At 38.6% G+C, this 21,933-nt stretch overlaps 1 long non-coding RNA gene across 5 annotated transcripts in view; it reads right to left on the bottom strand.

The window, feature by feature from the left end:
* The window catches only part of LOC147828378 (uncharacterized), a 105,172-nt gene extending 86,010 nt beyond the window's left edge, over positions 1–19,162 (bottom strand). For 3 of the 5 annotated variants that reach the window (XR_015450920.1, XR_015450921.1, XR_015450918.1), the window contains exons 1-2: positions 18,899–19,161; positions 343–527 (exon numbers count right to left, since the gene is read on the bottom strand). This is a non-coding gene — a long non-coding RNA (uncharacterized LOC147828378). Of the gene's footprint in view, positions 1–342; positions 528–18,898 lie in introns of all 5 variants that reach the window. The other 2 variants (XR_015450922.1, XR_015450919.1) reach the window with 2 other exon arrangements.
* Positions 19,163–21,933: the final 2,771 nt, after the last annotated feature.

Here is a 21,933-nt window from a genome sequence, read left to right as displayed (position 1 = left end):
GCATCATATACATTAAATTACTCTATTTTATTAAAATATTTTATGTGATTATATGTACATAAATGAACCAGATACACAGAGCCTGAGGAATGGAGCTGGGGTGCAGAAGGGACTTTTGCTTTTATTTTTTATTACTACCCAGTGGAAGAAAAAGTATATATTGCTTAACAAAGTACTCCGGTGGGTAAGGTGTGGCTCAGTGGTAGAGCATGTTGCTTAGCATGTACAAAGCCTTGAGTTTAATCCCCAGAAGCCCCAAATTTTTTAAACAGGTTTGGTAGGTCTACCACTTAAGTAAACTTGGACAAGTTACTTAATTCCTCCTTGCCTTAGTTTACTCGCCTGTAAAATGAGGGTGATAGCTGAAAGGCTGCTGTGAGGTGGATGATCAGCTCACATACAGGACCCTCCAGACAGGCCTAGTCTCTGAGCTCTCCGCCACTGTGCGCTGCGTTACCATCCCAGCCAAGCGGTCCTGGAGCCCTTTCACCACAAGCATGCGTCCACTGTGGCAAGTAAAAGGCAAACTGAGGAGAGGAAAGAGAATCCATTAGGGTTAAAAGTGAAGAGGGAGCCTCTGGCTCTTCTTGCATGTCTATTTCTTGAGGAGAGCCTCAGAACCATTTTGTAAAGTTTTACTCAATCTTGTAGGTATGTATCTCTGGGATTGTCTTAAATGTCTGGATTTGATGTATCAAATGTGGATGTACAGATTCACACTGCTGAGTGTCCTATCCAAGACCAGGGTACGTTTTATTAATTTAATCAATTTCTGATGTACCCAGTCTAACTGTAAAAAAAAGTTACATGTACCTGCACATTTCGTGTTAAGTGAGTTCCAAAATTTTTTTTTTACTAGTATTACAAAGAGTCTTTTCTTCCATGACACTCTTTTTCTTGAAAGCTCTGGGGATGAATCTTACCAGGTTTTAAGATGTATCCATGGAACAATAATTAACAATAGCTGCTGAAGAGGAAATGAGAAGATCAAAGGATAAAATAATGCAGAAATAGACTCTAATTCATATGGGAATTTTGCTTATTATAATCAGAAAGGGGAGAATGAATTAATCTGTAAATTACAGTGGGAAAACTATCTGTTTAGAAAAAATTATATTCTTTTGTAAGGCCAAGTAAATTCAGATTAATCAGAGATTTTTTAATGGAACTATTAAATCAGATTAATCGGTGTTTTTTTTAAATAAGGCTTTTACAGGAATAGAAGAACATGGATTAATTTATTTTAAATCATAGCATAGGAAATGCTTTCTAGGGAATACATATAAAACCTAGACATGGCCCGGGGATTTAGCTCAATGGTTCCGGCGCCTGCCTCCCAAGTGCAAGGTCCCAAGTTCTATCCCCAGTACCAAAAAAGAAAAAACCTAGATGCCATAAAGGAAATTTAAATATTTATGTGATCAAATTCATTCAAACATACTGAGAACATATTTGCAACACATACAAAAAGGCCAATTTTTAAATTTATAGTTTATTCCAATTAATCAGAAAAAATTTGATGAACCAATTAAAAAGTAAATGAATTAAAGCAAACAGTTCATTGAAACAGCTGTAAAAGTTCTAATAGTCAATAAACACCAGGAACAAAAGCAGGGGCCAAGCCTCAGTGCTGACCTCAGGGAGGCCAGAGGACTGCGCTCAGACTGTGGCCAGCGTGACACAGAGCACAGCTGTTGTGAACAATGCCAGGCCAATAAGCGACAACCAGCAACCTGTGTGTGGCTCTCTTTCTAGGGCAATGGCTCTGAGTGGCTTCCAGGTCAGCACAGCATTATGAGGCTGACTCACACAAGTAAGCTAGGAGTGAGAAGTGGAGAGTTTTCCTTAACTTTACAGTTAAGGGTCACTTTTTCATTTGACACGTTCACTTCAGAGGAAAAAAAGAGAGAATTGTATCCTGGTGTAGTAGTTGATTAACCCTGATTGAGTTTCTTCCCTTTCTGTATCTTTCTCCTGCCAAGACCTGCATCTTACATCCAGAAATGTTACCCTGACTGCTTTGTAACACAACGTGTTCAGAGCAGGGCCACTACCAGGGTGCAGCTATTTTTTCTGAAGTGTCTTACGGTTGTTCCAATGCTTCCATTCTCCCATCTGACTTTTTCTTTGATAAATATAGGCTGCCTGTGATGTTTCTATCTATAGGATTTCCTGTTTCTTTTCTAGATCCTTGGTTGGGAACACTTTGGTCACAATGAGCTTGCTTTGTATTTGAAAAATCTCTTCTTAAGAGCCTACTGTGCACCTTTATTGCCCTCATCTTTCAGCACTGATGTTTACTCTCCAATTCTTTATTATATTGTGTCTTCTTAAAGATGAAACTTGAAAATGCAAAACTATAAAGCAATTTCTAAAAATACACAAAGGCCGAGAGTATCCCTTATCCAGAATGCTTAAAATTGAAGTGTTCTGGATTTCAAATTTTTCAGAGTTTGGAATATTTGCATGTAAATAATGGCATAGCTTGAAGAGGGGATCCAACTCAAAATTAAAAATTAATTGATAGTTCATATATAACTGCACACATAGCCTGAAGATAAGTATATACAAAATTTTAATAATTTTATTTATGAAACAAAGTTTATATGTTTGTTAATATGTTTTTTATGTTTGTTTATATGTTAAAGTTTGTATGTTGAACCATCAGAGCATTTCTGACTTCAGATTTCACATTTTTGCATTAGGGCCGCTCAACCTGTAATTCTGCCATTGTTCTCTGTTCCCCATTACACATACTGCCTGACCTTTTTATCTCAAAGGCTCCTGGCTGACTGCCGATGCCACTGCTCACTCAGGAGTCAACACACAAGAGAAGGTCGGTCACCCCAGTGTCTGGGTATGTTTAGTTACATTTAAAAGAAATCAGTCAAATAAAAGATTGTTTTACTTTTCCCAGTAATGAAAGTAATTCACTATGCAAATACTGAGAAATATGATGCAGAAATAACTTCAGGATTGTTGATATAAATACCAGCCATCACTTTGTTGTAATGTAATTATATAAATGTAATTATACATAAAAATACACAAGGATGCCTCTCTATTTACAATGAGGTTACAACCCAACAAACCCATCGTGAGTTGAAAATATGTCAAAAATGCACTTAGTATGTCTACTTTAGTGAACATTGTCCCTTAACAAAATGCACTGTAGAGTACTAGTTTTCCCTTATAATCTCGGGGCTATTGCTCCATATCACCAGAGAGCAGCATATCAACTTGCTCCAGGAGAAGTCAAAATTCAGATATAGTACTGAATGTGTGTCACTTTTGCGCCATTATAACATCAAAAAAATCATAAGGTGACCCCTCCTAAGTCAAGGTATATAGCAAGGTATATATATGTGTGTGTGAGTGTGTGTATATATATATATATATGTGTGTGCGTGTGTGTGTGTGTATAGTTGGAGGTAAATAAATAAATGCATGCAAGTTTTATAAATATAATCATACATTCATTTGAAGTAAGAGTATACATGAACATAAATTATAATATCTAACATGGATGCTCTTGAGTCTTATGTGTATTGTCTTTTATCTGTATTATCTTTTATGTGTCTTATTTAATCCCCAAAATTACTTTTATCAAATTAATATTTTTTACACCTCATCTGCAGTTTACTACAGGAGGCCACAGTTCTTTGACACTCCTTCCATGGAAGGGGAAGGTGGAGGTCCCCTCCCTGAATATGTGCAGGCTCTGGGACTGCTTTGGTCAGTAGCTGATGGGGAAGTGGTGCAGAGCACCAGGTGCCAGCCCCGAGCCTTAAAAGCAGCCCTTTTCCTCCTCTGGTGCCCTCACTTTTGGACCCCTGAGCCTCCGTTGTAAGATGCCCAACTACTCTGCAGAAGACACTGCCCAGAAAGGCTCTGGGCCGAGACTTGCAGCCATAGTCATCAAGGTGCCAGGGGTAATACCTCCTGGACCGGGACTGAGCAGCTGCCAGCTAAGAACCACCAAATGACCCAGTCAGTGGCACATGGAGCATAAGAATTTCCAGCAGAGCACTGCCCAAACTTAATTGCTGATGTGCAAAATCATAAGATTCAATAAACTGGATGTGCTTTAGGCCAGTAATTATTGGGTAGTTTGTTACAGAGCAGTGGATAACTGGAACTCTAACTCACAGATGGAAACCATGGTGAAGGCCGTAACTTGTTCCAGATCACACAGACCTCATTAATAGTGCAGCTAAGACTCCAGTTCAGCCAGCCTGCTTTGAAATCTCTACTCTTAGCCACTCCACTGCATTATTTAAAATGATAATGAATTTTTAGGTTAGAGAGTATGTAACATCTTCATTCTTCTTAACATCTACTATAATTCCTATCTATTGAAAAATTGATGCTAACAGCATTTTTTCCGTTAACAGTTATCTACACATATTTTCACATCCTCCTGAATTTTAAAATGTGATGAATTCCTCCAACAGATCTGCCTGTGTTTATTTTAAGACAGTAGCAATTCTCATTTTTCTCTGCCTTTAGCATAGATCATATCAGCAGTGCTGTTTAATAACAAGAGGGCAGACTAATTCTGGGCTTTAGGAAGTTGATTCCTATAGTATTAAATGGAGCTTAGTAATTTTCCAAGGAGACAGAGCCCCTGAAGGCTTGGCAGTTTCCCTGATAAGCTATCATTCCATCTATTTTATATTACCTTGTATTCTTTCCTGTAAAAGGGATGGGAGTGGGGTAAAGAGGAGACGTGATAGAAGCTTCTTGATGGGCAAATAAATCTGTACCTGCAGCCCTTCTGGAGCCAAAAGGCTAGGGGTCAAAGACCCAGAGGAACTGATGAAATTAAGGGACTGAGCTAATTAAACACTCCAACAACATGCACAGTGGTGTAGACGCGGTTGTTCCCAAGATATAATAAATAACACAATCCAATCCCATCAAAGAAAGCAGGGTCTCTGTGCAAGAGTTACTTTTTGTTGTTAAAGGACATTTTCACTGAAAATAGGGATAACCCACAAAGCTAAGAGTTATTTTCTGAGTGTCACTTCCAAAACATTTTGATTTTGGCCTCCCAGAGATTGATCACGTTAAGAAAAAGAGTACAAGTGATGGACAACAACTATCAATAATATTTCCGGAATTTAAAACATAAAGTTTATGAACTACAGCAGAACATTTCTAAACATGACAATTTAATTGATTCTTACATTTTAATGAGTTACACTCTAGAAATATCTAGCATAAAACAGAACTCTGAGATCTTAGAGATCAAGTGACCAAATGGTCTTGGACTATGAATATTCACATTATGCCCCATTTTATAGAAGGGAAACTGAGTCTTAGAGATATTAAACAACTTGCCAAAGATCACACAGGTAGGAAGATGGGGGGAGACTGGAATTAAACTTAGGTTGACACACTCTAACTCCATAATTTAGAAATTGGAACTGTTTCACTTTTACCTATTTTTATGCATAAGGTTAAGAAGCATATGATTGACTTTAAAAAAAAGAACTATTTGAAAATTACTGGGCTAATGCAGCCACTGCTTAGGTCAGCAAAGTAACAGAAGTTTCCATTGGTTTCTGGACCTTCCCATAAAGCTGCACTGGGCTAGGAACTAGAACTCCCTGATGTGTATAGTTCAGTGCGTCTCCCTGAATGTTCAGCTGCTCATGGGTGACCATAAACTGGGTTATATATGTTCACTTTTTTTCTCCTATTCTCCCTCTCTAGACTCTGTCTCCTCCCCCCTCCCCCTCCCAGGGTCTGGTGGGCTTACCCTGGTTTGCTGATGTCTGTCTCCTCACTGTGTTCTTACATGGGGGGGGGGGGGCTCAAATGAATGAACAAACAAATGAACTAGGTGTGTAGGCTCAGTGGTACAGCATCTGTGGGCTTAATCCTCAGTACTGCCAGGGAGATCGAGACACAGGGACCGAGGGGCAGAGAGGCAGAGACAGAGACAGAGAGATAGAAAAAGAAACAGAGACAGAGACACATATACAGAGAAACAGAGGGAGAAAGAGAGAGATTATCTCTCGTGTCACTTCTTATAAGGACTTTAATCTCATTCATGACAGCACCATTGTCATGGCCCAATTACCTCCTATAATCCCCATAGCCATACACCAGCACACTGGAATTTAGGGTTCCTTGAGTTTTACGGGGACACAGCCAGTCCATAGCATCTAGTTATTTAACCTTACACTATAAAATTGATGCATGTTTTCTCTTTCCTCTCTTGTCTCCATTGGTTTCTTTTGTCATTTTTGGAGATGACTAAGAAGGGATGCTCCCTTCCACCCCCTCACCATGTTGTAATTTTTCCCTAGAAAATTACTACTAAACCTACTCTCAGTAGCAAGAATTTCTTTTTAAGTTTAGAAGGAACCCTTAAAGAGATATCATTGACATTGTTAAAAGAGAAAAAAGTATTATTATTATTCAGTTATTAGGAAAGGGGAAAAGTCTCAGCTTGGTGTTAATATGTCTTGATATTTCCTTAAAATACTCTTTCCATTAAAAAAAAATCAGAACTCAGGCTCAGAGTCTAGCAGGCAACTGTTTCCAGTGAGATTTATTACACTCTCCTTGTTTTTATTTCTTTCTAGTTTGTTTCTACTTATGGAAAAAAAAGTATACCTTTTAAGCTTTTTCCCCAACTGCTATTTGAACAGGAGTGGAGGTAAACTAGGTGGATCGTCTCACCAAATCCTTGCAATAAGTAAGTGTACTTGAAGCTATTTCTAAATTACACTTTACAAATGAAAAAGCTGAGACTTAGGAAGATTTAAGTAACTTCCTTAAGGTCACATAGATTGTAGAAATCTAGAATTCACATTCAGCTGTGCCTGAATGAGGGCCTAAAATCTGCTACACTACTGCGATGTGCATTTTGAACACTGGGCTCTAAACTGTCCTAACCACGATCCCAGGGCCTCTGTAATGATGAAAAATCGAGCTTCAAGCCTCATTTACTGATGTCTTATAATTCTTACTGTTCTTCTATGAATGGCACAGATATTTGTACATACCTTATCCCTTCTGTCTCTGCAGTGATGCTATCAACTTGCATTGAGACAACAGCATTCTCATAGTATTTTTTTAAAAGAAGTGGAAGTCGGCTATAATAAATTACTTATCTCCATCACTGATATCTTGTTCTCGACATCACCAGCCTCTCAGGATATAAGAATGCACTTCTGTTGTCTAAGCTGCCTGGACTAAAGGACTTTTTATAGCAGCATGAGCTAAGATACTACACTACGTAACAAAGCCCAGTTCATTATAGCCTCTTCCAGTCTGGAAACAAATGCTGCCCAGCACATCTCAACCACTGTACCAAAATCAGGCTTCAGCATACGCAGTGAGTATTTCCACAGCCAGAACCATAGGCATCTGACAAGAGCTGATCTAGACCTCGGGGTCAAACGGAACTTTTCTCCTATGACAACTCATAGCTAAAACAATTAGGTCCGCAGAAGGCCATTACTAACCTGATTGCAACAGACATCAAACCTCCAGAGCTGTGCCTGGCCATGGCATGAGCAGGTGATTAAAGATCAACAATGTACCATACAGACAGAGGAAGCCCCAGGCAGAGACAATAAATCACACACATGCATACCTTCACACAAGGTAAAACAATGAGGAGAGGACTTTCCATCAAGGATATGTAAGCTCTCCAAAGTATCAGCTGAGATGTATAGGGTAAACTACAGAAAATAGGAATTCTACACTTTTTCTTTCTAAACTTTGGTCTTGGTAGAACATACATTTAGACTATAGTACTAAGTGGGCACATCTGTGAAAAAGAAAAATAACACCACAGACAAAAAATATCCAATGGAATCCACTTTATCAGCATTTCTTAACATAGCTCTTAAAATAATTTCTAAATATAGGCTTTCCATGCCAAAGTAGAGACAGATGTGCCTTCATATAATATCCTGGTGTTTGTCTATTTCCTGATGACCTTAAACTTCTAGGGCGGGCTTCTAGTTTCTCTTTTAAGACAGATGTTAATAAATGTCTGTTCCAAAGCCCAAAATCCTAATCTCCAGGGAATCCAACCTTTCTTTCCCTTTCTTCTCTCAAATCTTAGCCAGATTCTACTCCTTATCAGTAGGGACCATGCTCAGAACATAATTAAAATACTATGAGAATTCAGGCTGAAAGCTTTCATTTCAAGCATTTAACTGGCAATAACCTAAACATAGTGCCAGATACAACTCAAAAAGAGTGTAATCTTCCCCTTTATCTTCCCAAAATTGTATACTCAATAAAGGTAATTCTATGTAGTCAAACACATATAATAGCTGTATTAACCAAATGTTGCCTAGCAAAAGCCTATTAAAGCATTAATCAATAAGAATGACTTGAAGCTAGCATATGACAGTTTCAACATCATTTGTTAGCCTCTGCAGGACACTTGAATAGCAGTTCATCCCTAAATTAGTATGTCTTAAATGCCTGAAAATACTTGGGCTTTCTTCAATAGCCAATCGCTTTTCTTTGGAGTCTTATTTATAGTCTTGTTAACAGGCTTTTATTTTTCCTCAGACAAATTTTGCAAAACAGGTAACTTCATAACCCCTGTACAAATATCACAAATTCTAATTAGTCAACTATACGTCAAGGCAATTGTGCTATATTGTCTTTATGATGCCTTTTTAGAAAACCATTAATAAATCAAATCTTTTTTGAAAAAAAATGCATCAAGAAGCTTGTGAAAAGAAACCTTTGATCAGCCCAAGAATTTTTGACAACTCAGATAATCATCTTCCAACAGACATGTTTTCTAAATTCAGGTCTTTAGGAAGGGCCTTTTGTTGTTGTTGTCGTTGGTACTGGGGATCGAACTCAGGACCTTGCACTTGGAGAAAGGGCCTATTTTTAAAAGGGAGCACCTATAATTTTGGCTCATCAGAATATCATACATATCTTTGTTTCTTTTAAAAGTTAGCTTTAGGAACAGTAAAAAAAAAGTGCTTGTAAGTTTATAATATTAGAATCTTAAAAGGACTTAAAATTGAGCTTTTAAAATGATAATTTTGGAAAAAATAAAGAAAACTTTTGTTATATGCCATTAAACTGTGATTACAAAAAGAGAAATTGTAGAGTGTCATTCCTCAAGTTTAATTTTATAGGTGTTTTTAAAATTACTAAACTGGAGTGCCATATATTCTGGGTCTTTCTTTGATCAGAGTATTTGCACTTGTTAAGAACTGAAAATATTCACAAGTCTCAAGAGAGTAAAATTTCTGCTAAAGGGATTATGATCACCTTACAGGTAAAAAGAAATTTATGGCTTCCTCAAAAATTTGAACAGAGAATTGCCACATGATCCAGCACTTCTACTTCCCAGCATGTACTGAAAAGAACTGAAACCAGGGACCTGAGACAGATATTTGTACATCAGTGTTCCTAATGGTGCTATGCAAAGTAGCCAAAAGGCGGAAACAACCCAAAAGTCCATTGACAGATGGATGACTAAAGAAAATGTGCTGGATACACACAAGGAGGAAACTCTGACATGTGCTACAACATGGTCGAATTCTGAAGACATTATGCTCAGGAAAGTAAGCCAGACACTACAGGGCACACGCCACATGATTCTGCTTCATGAGGTACCTAGAAGAGTTAAATTCAGAGACAGGAAGCGGGAGGCAGGTGTCAGAGCCTGGGTGGAGGCAGCAGCAGGAAAAGGCAGAGTTTTTGTCTGATAGGTAGAGTGTTGGCTCTGTAAAATGAAGAATAATTCTGGAGATAGACAGTGCCAATAGTTGCCCAACAATGTACAGGTGTGTAAGTCACTAACTACACACTTAAAAGTAGTTCAAATGGTAAATTTTAGGTTGTGTACATTTTACCACAATATTTTTAAAAAACAAATGGATGGCATTTTCACTGTGATGATGTTCAGTGACTGTGACAATATTCAGTTACTTTTAAATTAGAGGTAGATATAAAGTGTGCTGAGCGGTCTCTACCGGCCCCCAACAGAACTCTCCTGAGGTCCAGGACACTAGTACTGTCATGTGAGGCAGAAAATGGGCTCATTTTATATTTCACCTTGGTCTCTTCCTTTCCAGATCTTTCCATAAATAACTAGTTCTGGGTATTTGAAGAAACTCCATGTATTTTCCCTTCTCTCTCTCTCTCTCTCTCTCTCCTATACTACTGTCAAAAAAAGCTCTTTGGGGGAAAAACAAAAAAGGAAGAGTTTAGAAAATCAAGAAGTGAGCATTATTTATATTAGAAGTGAAAGTTTGAAGTGCAGGAGAACTTGACTTTACATAAAGTGTCAGACATAATGTCAGGTCAAAGAAAAGAAATAACACGAACATGAAGTGTTGAATCATTTATAGTTTTAATTTCAAAACTCACATGTACTTATTTAATGGTACAGAAAAATGTAGGCTTCATCGAGAATCTTAATTCCCACCTGCCCCACAGGTGCAAGCACCCGAGTTTGATCCCTGGTACCAAAAAAAAAATCTTAATTCCTGTGGAAAAGAAAAATGCCAGCTCATTATATTGTCATATACAAGAGAAGAGAGGAATTTACTAAGCTGAATATTGAGATTAAACATTAACAGTATTCCTCATAAACATAATACCAATTTATCAATAAAAGTAATAGAAAAGAAGTTGGAAGATGGCACAGCACATAGAAAGATAGCATAGCATGTAGTATTTAACATCAATGCTCTATACTTAGGCAGGTAAGGACTGTGATTTTGCAAAGTGACTGGAGGCTATTTGGATAAATTCTGAAAAAATAACTGAAATCTTTAGTGAAATAACATGGTATGTAGCTGAAAACAGGGAAATAAAATTGCAGTCGAAACTGGTTTTAAACTCCAGGGATAGAGAAAAATGCGGCTGAGTATATAGATGGTGTAGGTCTCATCTGAATAGACATTTTAAACTATTCACAGCCCATCACTTGGCACCTAAAATCTCACATTATTTGAAGACCAATTTTAAGCCTGTGAGCACACACACACAAAAATGAGCTCAAAGAAAATCTGTACCTGGTGATTACATTAAGTTTCACATTGGCAAGACCTGAGCAGGAAAGTCTCACTTTAACAAGCATATCAGAAAATAGGAATTACAGAGAATATACACAACCTAAATAAGTATAGGTATGAAGTGAGAAACAACATCTTTTAGAAAGCTTATACAAGAGTTTCAGTCATTTTAAAATCTATCTGTCTTTAAAATATTAAAGAGCCTTGATGTGAAGTATGTTAAAGTTAGAAAAAATTGCAGCAATAACAGAAAACATCCTGACTTACTAAAGTCAGTGGACATCACCGGAAATAATCTGCTATTTCTCTGCAAACTTTAGATTTTAAAAAAGTATCTAATTTTTATTTAGTATGGGAAAATATAAATTATGAAAAATATGAATAACTTTAAAATCTTTGGTTAAAGGGAGCTACGGTGACTTATATGTGTTTTAAAAACATGAAAAAGCAATACTATATTTCACTTCAAAAGCAATTCTTAATTTAAAGCAATTACTTTGAGGAAAAGTAATTTTAAAATCCCAGGCAACAGCAAAGCCATATGAAGAAACATATTTAAACAAGTTGTTCCAGAAAAATAACATAGCCTCTCTTGGCAAAATTATGAAAATAGTCTGTTAGGAAATAATACAGAATTATATAGAGAAGATTATCAATAAAGCATCTGATATAGCATTTAATAAAATGTTATCTGAAACAAATTTAAATTGGCTTGAAAATAAACATTGTCAAATAAATTTAAAACTGGCTAAACTATTTTAAACAAAGGAAACTGATAAATGACCCAGAATCCAACTGAGACAAGATATTTGGCAGAAGGTCTATTCTCTCTGGTCCCAATAAAATTTTATTAATGACTTGGAATAGCAAAGGAGCATTAAGTTATTGATATTAGTGGCATTTCTGCTTTAAATAGGCAAGGATTCGGCTCAAAGAAACAAAGATCTGAAGGGATTGGACCTAAAGCCAAAAAATTATAAGCCAGAGTCAGTTTGGAAAAATGCAAGCTACCATAACATGAGAAAAATAATTTAATTGCATGAGAAAATATGGCAATTGGAAATGCCAAAGAGACTCCATAAGGAATAATAGATGGAATATTAAGTAACCACTTAAAGAAAGACAGGAAAGCAAAGTGAGCCAAAGCCTCCCAGTGCCATTTCCATGGCAGCCTGCTGTAAGTGGATGTAAATGATTAAATAAGGTGACACTGGCAGGCCTATTCTTACCACACAGCCTGACCACTGCCATCCCACAAAGCAGGAAGAGAAATGGTGAAATAGCCAGCAGTACTCTGGGTGGCTGAACCCTGCTTCACACCAGCAGTTGGCTGGGATTTTTTGTTTTTGTTTTTGTTTTTGTTTTTTTGCTTTAATCGTGGTTGGAGGAAAATAGAAACTAAGTCTATTGCTCCTGATGATAACGTGAGGTGGGCTTGAGGGAGAAGCAGACCAGGACCCCTCAAATCTACCAGCGAGCGGCTTCCAGCTCCTTCTCACACAACAAAGGGGTTGAAATGTAATACCCCTCACATGCTTGCAGCTCCAAGTCTGCATGTAGTTTCTTGATCCTTAGAAAATTAGCTACTTTTAGAACAAAGCCTGCGCTAAATTCATGGAATATATTATTCTTTGGTAGAAAAGGCTGAATATGTAAGTGGATTTGGGAAGAAAATCTTAGGGATTTTATAAATTATTAACATGTACAGAGTGATTCTTGTAGCTAGGCACTGTGCTGAGTCCTTCCCTGGGTTAACCTCACTGAATGCTGGAAAGAATTATTGGTGTAGGTGTGATTATTATCTCCCCTATACAGGCAATTGCAACAATTCTCAGAGAGGCCAAATAACTTACACAATTAGTAAGCAATAACATTACTGGACAAAATCTTCAGTCCTCATCTGCTGAGAAAAAGGACAGTGGTATTCGGTAAGACTGGTATTGTACACAAACTGACAACTGATTCACACTTTTGTGGGTGCTGTGCTTTGGGAAACAGCACAACAAGGAACAGGGCACACCTGGGGAGCATTACTGAGTGCCAGGCACAGTACTAGGCCCTTTATAGATAGCCCAAGCGATCTTCACAGTAGCACTTTGAGATGGGGATCAGAGTCCTCACTTCACAAGTGAACCACCAGAAGCCAGTCTCTCACTGCTGTCTCACCTGGACAGCCACACCCCTCCACCAAATGTGGCATTTGGTACTGGGCCTAGAGCAGAGAGAAGAAACCCGATCAGGACAAAAACCTGTAAGAACATCCAGCAGAGTCCCAGCCTCTTCTGGTCAAGTTACAGGGCTGAAGACAGACCTGAATCATTCTTTAGCTTGACAGCTTCAATGTCCTGCCAATTCCTGGCTGGTAGCCCATTTTCCCTCCTCTAGAGACCCCTGATGCTATGTGGTCTTGGAGAGAAGGGAAAGAGTCCTCGCATCATGGAGGCCAGAAGGGCCAGAACCTACCCTCCTCAAGTCCTGTCAGCCTTTTGGCAAGATAGGGCAGCCTCAAGGGATGTTCCCTCCCAGATCTCCAAATCCTGAGTTTGTGAGGAAGAATGAGGCAGTTGGGGTCACACTTTCTACAGCCATGCAGCTGGTGCGCAGAGCAGCCTGTCACTGCAATAGGATCTGGTATGCTAAAGTTTGGTCACCTGATCTCGAAGAAAATGTGATTGCTTCCAGTTCTGCAAACTCATTCTCCAGCTTCCCACTGCTTTTGTGTACCCAAAATATCTTTGTGACAAATTTTCTTTTGTTTAAAATGAACAGGGCCCATTTCTGTTGCTTGCAACTAAGAAGCACAAATGGCACAGGCTATGGGTAGAGAGTAAAAACAGGTATTCACAGAGCATTTAAAATCCATTCTTGTCTGAGTATTCTCTCAAATGGAAGCTTCTACCCTCCAGCTTCCCAGGCACCGGAGCCTCGCTCCCCAATGAATATGTAGCTGAATGTTGGTACCAGTTCACATCCTCATCCCCAAATTCCTCAAATACCTCTTCTTGGCTCTAAGAGCTTCAAAGATACAAAATGATCCAAGTCAGGTAAAACCATCAAGTTCTGCAGATTGTGAGGCTTGTCATTTTGACATTTGACATTTGACCTCACAAAATGAAATCTTTTTAGTGACAAAGTAATATTACAATGCTTGTAATATTGTTTTAGATATTGTATGTACTGACACAAAAACATGTTTTCCATAATTGCCCACAAAAACATGACTATGTATTATTAAGTGATTAGGTTTCCCTTCTTTTTCCATTCCCCTTGTATACACAGACACAGACACATAAACATATTCACATATATATGCACTCCCCACACAACTACATAACACTTTGTATTGTTTTTCACTCAGAACAATAAACAAAGACAAAGTCACTCTACTTGCTAACAGTAATGCTTCTCTAAATAGAAGGGGAAAAGAGTCTGTAAGTTGGAAGAAAATCAACCTCAGGCTATTCTGGAATGTTCTTCCCATAGGTCTCTACCAGAGAGGAGCAGCTGGGTAAGAAGAAAGGAACCCTCTGCAATGAGTCTGAGGAGGTCGTGAAGGAAGCTGGGAGAGGCCCCAGAATCCCAGGCAGCCACCAGAGAATGGGTCAGGCGGGAATCCAAGCCATACCAGGTGGTAGTGTCACCTACGGCTGTCCACAGGAAAGCAGGACACAAAGATGGACAGAAGAGCCCCCAGACCCAATCCTCAGAAGCAGTAATCTACAGGAGAATGTTCCACGTTTCCTGAAGTTGTGTGGAGTAGGAAACATAACCCAATTTTCTCCTGAAAGCTTTATTCCTAAGAATGTTGAATCATGGGCCCATGGAGGGTTATAACTAGATTTTCTCTTATTTTCCTTGGATTTGAATATATGCCAATAGAAACGTGCTTATATAAACAGAGTAGAATTGCTATTCTACAATGAAGTTACCCATAGGAAAAATTGTTTTAAAGCCCACTGCTTAATTGCCTAATTGCCCCAAGAAGTTTTGCCCTCATTTTTGTCTGGCTACATGCCAAAGATCTTTGCAAACCATCTCATTACCATCATTTTCATAGCACCTATCACAAAGTACTGTATTGTAAGCCCACTGAAAATAGAATACTGTATAACCCAAAGTCAATAAAAGACTTTCCTGGTCCTAAGGAAAATGGTCTAAAATCTCCAGATTCCATGACAAAGACAATTCAGATCCCTCACCTAAGATTTCCACAGAATTCCTGAAGGCCCACCCTCCTAGAGCCCTCTGGCCTCCAGCTGCTGCACAGCTAACTATGTTTGTCCACAGATACTGGCAACCAAGGCCCACCATAGGTTCTTGTTCTACAGGAGCCCATCAGCACTGCCTGTCTACATTTGGACAAAGATTCAGGGACAATGACATCTCAGAAATGCAAATGGAGAAACTGGCACGCCTTTGTTAAGTGTACTTTGGTCTGAAAATATAGCAGCCCATTCCTTATCTGCAGAGGATACATTCCAAGATGCCCAGTGGATGCCAGAAACAACAGAGAGTATTCTTATATAGATAGTATTATGGCTTATGTCTAGATGACCCCCCCAAAGCCTCATGCAGTCACAGGTGGGGCTTTTTCAGAGGTGGCTCATTCTAGAGTGTGTGACATTGGGATCGGGTCATGGTGCAATGCTGGGCTCAAGGGCACTAGGATTAAGGGTGTGAGTGCCACCTGCCCTAAGTAGCCTGGGTAAGATATAAGGGACAGAAAGAGCTTTGGACATCCCTTATTGCTTTGTTACCTTCTGCCCACCATGAACTGTTTCTCCTCTGAGACGCCACCCCGCCTTTGATCCAGCTGATTATGGACTGAAACCTCTACAAGCTGTGAGCTAAATAAACCTTTCCCCCTTTAATTTTAGGTGTTGGGTATATTGTCTCAACCATAAAAAAGTAACTAAAGCAGACAGTGACTTTTCCTATGCCTACATATAAATTAAACATAAAGTTTAATTTATAAATTAGGTGCAGTAAGTGACTAACAAAAACAATTATAACAATACACTGTAATGAAATTGTGGTAGTACTACTCTTGAACTTTGAAGTCATTTTAAGATAAGGGTTACTTACCCAGGTGTGGTGGTGCACACCTATAACACAATCTGGGAAGCTGAGTTAGAAGGGTCATGAGTTCAATCTTTGACTAGGCAATTTTGTGACTTAGTGAATGAACCCTGTCTCAAAAATAAAAAAGGGTTGGGGAGGTAGCTTAGTGCAAAAGCCTTGGGTTCAATCCCCATTACTGCCATAAATAGTTACTTGAACACAATCACTGTGATACCACAACAGTTAATCTGATAACTATTATGGCTACTAAGTGACTAATGGGAGAGTTGCATAGACTGTGTAGATACACTGGACAAAGGGATCATTCAGATCCCAAGCAGAATTGAGCAGGAGGAAGCCAGAAGACACATTTTATCACACTACTCAGAATTGTACACAATTCAAAAGTCATGAATTATTTCTGGAATTTCCCATTTACTATTTTTAAACCACCATTGATCATAGGTAACTAAAGCCACAGAAAGCAAAACCACAGATAAAGAGTAACTACTATATTAGAAAAGGAAAGGGAGCCAGTTGATTGTCAGACTGGTGGAACCCTGTTTGTCACAAGTGAGTAAAACTAGATTGTGGCTCATACTCTCAAAAGGCTTGATCAACTAGGACTTGAAATGATATTTATTTATTTATTTGTTTATTTATTTATTTATTTTGATTGACACAATAGTTGTACATATTAATGCAGTACAATGTGCCATTTTGATTCATTTATATATTTGACAATGATCAACTTAAGGTAATTAACATTGTATCATTTCTTACAATGAGTACATTCAAAATCTTGTAAATATTTTGATATATATAATATATTTTGCTAATTATAGTTTCCCTGCTATGCAGTAGAACACAAGAATTACTTTTTCCTACTTAACTGTAATACTGTATTAGCCCCAATTCCCTCTACTCTCCTTGGCCTCTGGTAACCAGAATTCTACTCTCAATTTCTATGAGATCAACTTACTTAGATTCCAGGTATGAGTGAGATCAGGTAGTGTTTGTCTTTGTGTGTGGCTTGTTTCACTTCACATAATATCCAATCGACCAGGACCTAAAATTATTTTTTAAATGAGACCCAGACCCATGAGTTTTACTCTAATCCAGAGTGGCCATCTAAAGCCATGACCCTGTGTACAAGACAAAGGTCCTAGACCTTTTTCTCTGCAAATGCAAATCCCCGATTTTCTGTGCATTTCCACAAGTGCATGGCTTGTTGCCCTCCTGTTAGTGCAAACCCAGTACTGTACTTGTCACTGGGAAACATAATTATGAAAAAGGGTTTATTAGGAACTGAAAGGTGATAAATGCCTGGTGTGGGGTCGGGGGGAGACTCAACAGAAGATAATGTCCTCAAAACAATAGCATCCAGGCTACAAATAGCAGTGTACTGCCATCTAATTTCACTTTAATGTGTGCAAAATTCCTTTTTTTCCAGTGCCAAATCCTGCATGAAACATGTAATAAAAATCACTGCCTGAAACGCAGTGATAGCACTTAATCCTCTGGCCACACATTAGAAAGGCTTTCAGCTTTAAACCCAGGACTGCACACTGCAGCGTTGCTCATGAAATTATTTATTCATGCCTTGGCTTATAAAGTGCTTTTTTATAAGCATTCTATCGGCTAATAGCGGGCTAGAGCACTCATGTTCTCAGCCTGACAGATTCCACATTTATGAGCCTGGAAGTCCGATGCCTGACACAGAGTGGCTGCCTGGAGGGAGCCACACTGTCTGGCCCAGTGGGCTCCAGCAATCAGGAAGCTACCGAGACTACAGGTTGGGGCACTGCCGTGACCAGAGGGATGGCGTGTGGTGAGAGGAAGGGGACAGGCGAGCTGGAGCTCTCGGCGGCTTCTGGCCACTGTCCCGAATGTCCCAGGTGGAGGGGAGAGAGAGGCTGAATTTCTCCATCGAGCAATTATCCACGGTCATTCACTAGTGGCAACATGTGCCACAGCAGGGCTGGCTTCCCTCTCCCGAAGCTTAAGAAGTAGGAAGAGTGCATTGCTGTGCTGAGCAAATTAAAAGTACAGCAGATTTCCCAGAAAAGATTACACACTTAAGAGACCAAAAGGATTAGACAAATCTTAATATATATCTATTTACATGCAATTTATCTCTCAGAAAGGGTGAGAATAGAAGTTTGTTACAGACCATACTAATCCAGTCATTACAGCATTTGATTAGGTTAACCCTTCCCTAGTCTTTCTAACTTAGTCAGTTCCTGTGTGGAGCACTGTGCAATTCTTTCTCAGTACCCACACAGTTAAAAACTTTCCTCATGGGTATATGTGTGTGATTCCATGAGGACCTCATGAAGGATGGCGGAGTTTTCCTCCTTCAACTAGTACTGACAAAATAACCTAGCACTTCCTACTGAAAAATATACTATGAGTAGAAGAAAATTAAACACATTTTTAAATATTTTAATTCAGACTTTCCAGTAAGTATTGGTGATCATTAAATGATAGTAAAGAGTGCAACAATTCATAAAATAATAACCTAAGAAAAGGAAAAATATTCTAGTAAAATACTGACAATCGTGGGCAATGTTAAGATCCCTTTGCTTTTATTGATGTTAAAATAGTAAAAATATAATAAAGCTCAAAACTCCCTTTGGATGTGGATATGTAAATATAAATACCCTAAAGTATTATCCAGGGGAGGTAAGTTCTTACCAGAATTACACCAGTCTTAAGCTCTTTGATCTCTATTGCCAAAGAAAATATATTGCTGTTATTTCTTAATCTCTCTGAGCACCATCCAGCACAGCTGATCTCAGAGGCTGTTTTACCTCTGCCTGCAGCTCTTCTGTCTTCAGTCCTTCCAAGGCTGGCCTCCCAAGCATCTCCTCTTGCTGGCTCCTTGTCCTCTTGCTGACTTCTTATCCTCATGCGGTCACTCTACAGAGACTATTCTTGAACACCCACTCTGATGCTGTTCACTCTGTTACGCTCTTGCCTTGTTTTATTTGCTTTTGGCCTCTTATCATCATCTAAAATTATCTTATTTGTGAGCTTATTTGCCTACTTGCATGCCTATTTTAGGATGACCTTTGAACAATGCAAGGCCCTTCAGCGCAGAGACTACATCTGTGTGTATATTTGCTAGTACTTCATGTGGTACCTGGTATGTAGTGGCACTTGATACATACTGCATGAATGAACGAGCAAATGAATGAACAGAAAAACAGGGGAAGGAGGAAGTGAATTCTCTTAGTTATGTGATATCAAAGGAGTTTGATAACATATTCTTGGATAGAGTGAGAAAATGGTATGTAAACCTTGCTATTCAAGGGTCCAATGTAAGCTGTATTGCCCAGCAGTCTAAGAATTTAATCACTTAGGTTAGCATTTTCAGGCTACATGCATTTCTTGGTTTGGTTACAACTGTCATGTAGGTAGATAGGGCAAAGACAGAGGCAGAATAATTTGTGTTTTTACAGAAAAAGAAGCTGAGGTCAAAGTAGTTAAATTTTTTTCTCAAGTCTGGGTCTCCAGGTCTGTCTAGAGAAGCATTCCAAACTGTGTTTGACTATTTTACTTCCAAACAAATCAGTCATTATTTATTTATTCTTCCTGTGATTCTAGACTGGCATCTATGATTGTAAAGGACTCTTTTAGGCACTCTACAGCAACAATTTCTCTCTCTAGAAGATCAAAATCCACAAATAGCTCATCCACCTGTAAATATCTGAGTGAAGGGTCTAATAAGTAGGAAAATCTCAGTGCTATAAAGGAAGGAAACTCAGGCTTATAAAATAGTGAGGTACGCCTCCTGGAAAAAAATGACATTGGAGCTCTCCCTTGGAAAATGGTAGGTTTCAAGAGGAGAAAAGGAGGCAGAAAAGATTCTAAGAGTACCAAACAAAATGGAAAGAAAACATGGTGTGTTTTCAGAAACTAGAAGTTCACTGAGGGAAAAGTTTGGAGGGGAAACACTGAGGCAAGGTTGGAACAAATGTTAAGTGGAAAATGCTCTTTGATTCTGGTAACATTTCAGAAAGTGTTATTTTGACTCTTGCAAAATGTTGGGGCGGGTGTCATAGGAATACAGTAGTCACATGCCACAGAGGAAACTGGACACCCAGCTGGTACGAGGGCCAAGGAAATAATATCCTGTTGTCCCAAAGCTCAAATTTTCCAAATGTTAAAAGTTTGAAATCCTATTGATTAAGGGTTTGGTATGAAATATGTACTTTTTGTAGAAAAAAATTTAATTTCTACAAAGGTAGAAAGTCAGGACATTATTTAAATTTACATAGGGAAAAAATTACTTCCAGGATTATTGCTTGTTACTTGATTAGTGAAGTTGTTGTTGTACATCCAAATAGGTCTATGGAGATACAAAGACATTAATAAATAATGACATAAATAATAATGATAAGTGTCTTCAAAACGACAGCAATAACTGTTAAGCTTCGTTTTCATATTTCATTTTATTGGTACACTTTAGGTACACAACATAATGACATTCATCATTGAAATTTGCACCTTTACATAATCTCTCTTGGTTCTTATTTTTCCCCCTTACCCTGCCCTCCCTTCAGCCCCTCCACCCCTCCCTATTTACAAAGACTGTTTCCATTTTTTCATTTTCTCACACTACTTCCATTCCCTTCTTTCCTTTCCTCTACCCCACTTCCCCTTTCCCTTTGTCCCTTTTCTTCCTATTTCACACTATCTATATACCTTTTAGTCCTTATTTACACTTTCAGTTTCTCACACTAGAGAAATTATTTAGTATTTATACTCGTGTGTCCTATTTATTTCACTTAAGAGTATCGCATCAATGTGCATCCACTTAGCTATAAATGTCTCTAATTTCTCATTCTGTATGGCTGAGTAGTACTCCATTTTATTAAAAAAGCACATTTTCTTGATCCAGTCTCCCATTGATGGGCACTTGGGCTGCTTCCAAGTTTTAGCTAATACAAACTGTGCTGCTGTGAACATGGGTGCACATATATCACTGTGGTAGGATTCTTTTAATTCTTTAGGGAAGATTCCCTGCAGGGGAATAGCTGTGTCAAATGGGACTTCCAGTCCTAGTTCTTTGAGGTATCTCCATACTAATTTCCACAGTGGTTGCACCAGTCTACACTCCCACCAGCAGTGGAGCAGGGTTCCTCTTTCCCCACAGCCCCGCCAGCATTTGTTATTGGTTGATTTCTTGATAGCAGCCATTCTTTCTGGGGTGAGGTAGAATCTCAGCTTTGTTTTCATTTGCATCTCTCGAATGACCAGTGATGTTGAGCATTTTTTGCTATGTTTATTTGCTATTTCTACTTCTTTGTCTGAGAAATGTCTGTTCATTTCAGATGCCCATTTTTAGATTGGGTCTTCAAATTTGGGAGGTCTGATTTTTTTTTAAGTTCTTTATAGATTTGAGATAGTAGACCTTTGTCTTTTTCCTACACCAATGACTTCAAGAGTTCTTCCTAAACTCTCTCCAGCCAGTTTAGTGTTTCTGTTTTAACATTTAGATCATTAATCCATTTTGATTTTAGTTTAGTTCATGATGAGAGACATAGGTCTAGTTGTAGTCTTTGGCAAGTTGAAACTGAATTTTTCCAGCACCATTTATTAAAGAGGCTATCTTTCCTCCAGTGAGGGTGTTTGGCTCTTTTGTCAAACATGAGATGGCTGAGTGTGTCTGGAGTTGTTTCTGCATCTTCTAATCTGTTCCACTGGTCTTCCAGTCTGTTTCTTTGCCAGTACCATGCTGATTTTATCACTGTAGCTTTGTAGTATACTTTCAAGTTTGGGATTGTGATACCCCCTGCCATGTCTCTGTTACTTTGAATTGTTTTTGCTATTCTGGGTCTCC

Source organism: Heterocephalus glaber, unplaced genomic scaffold (assembly GCF_053883595.1).
Source record: "Heterocephalus glaber isolate CG9 unplaced genomic scaffold, H.glaber_assembly_v1.0 deba00001118, whole genome shotgun sequence".
Lineage (NCBI taxonomy): Eukaryota > Metazoa > Chordata > Mammalia > Rodentia > Bathyergidae > Heterocephalus > Heterocephalus glaber.
The sequence above is the reverse complement of the archived record's forward strand: the minus strand, read 5'-3'. Positions and strand labels throughout refer to the sequence as shown.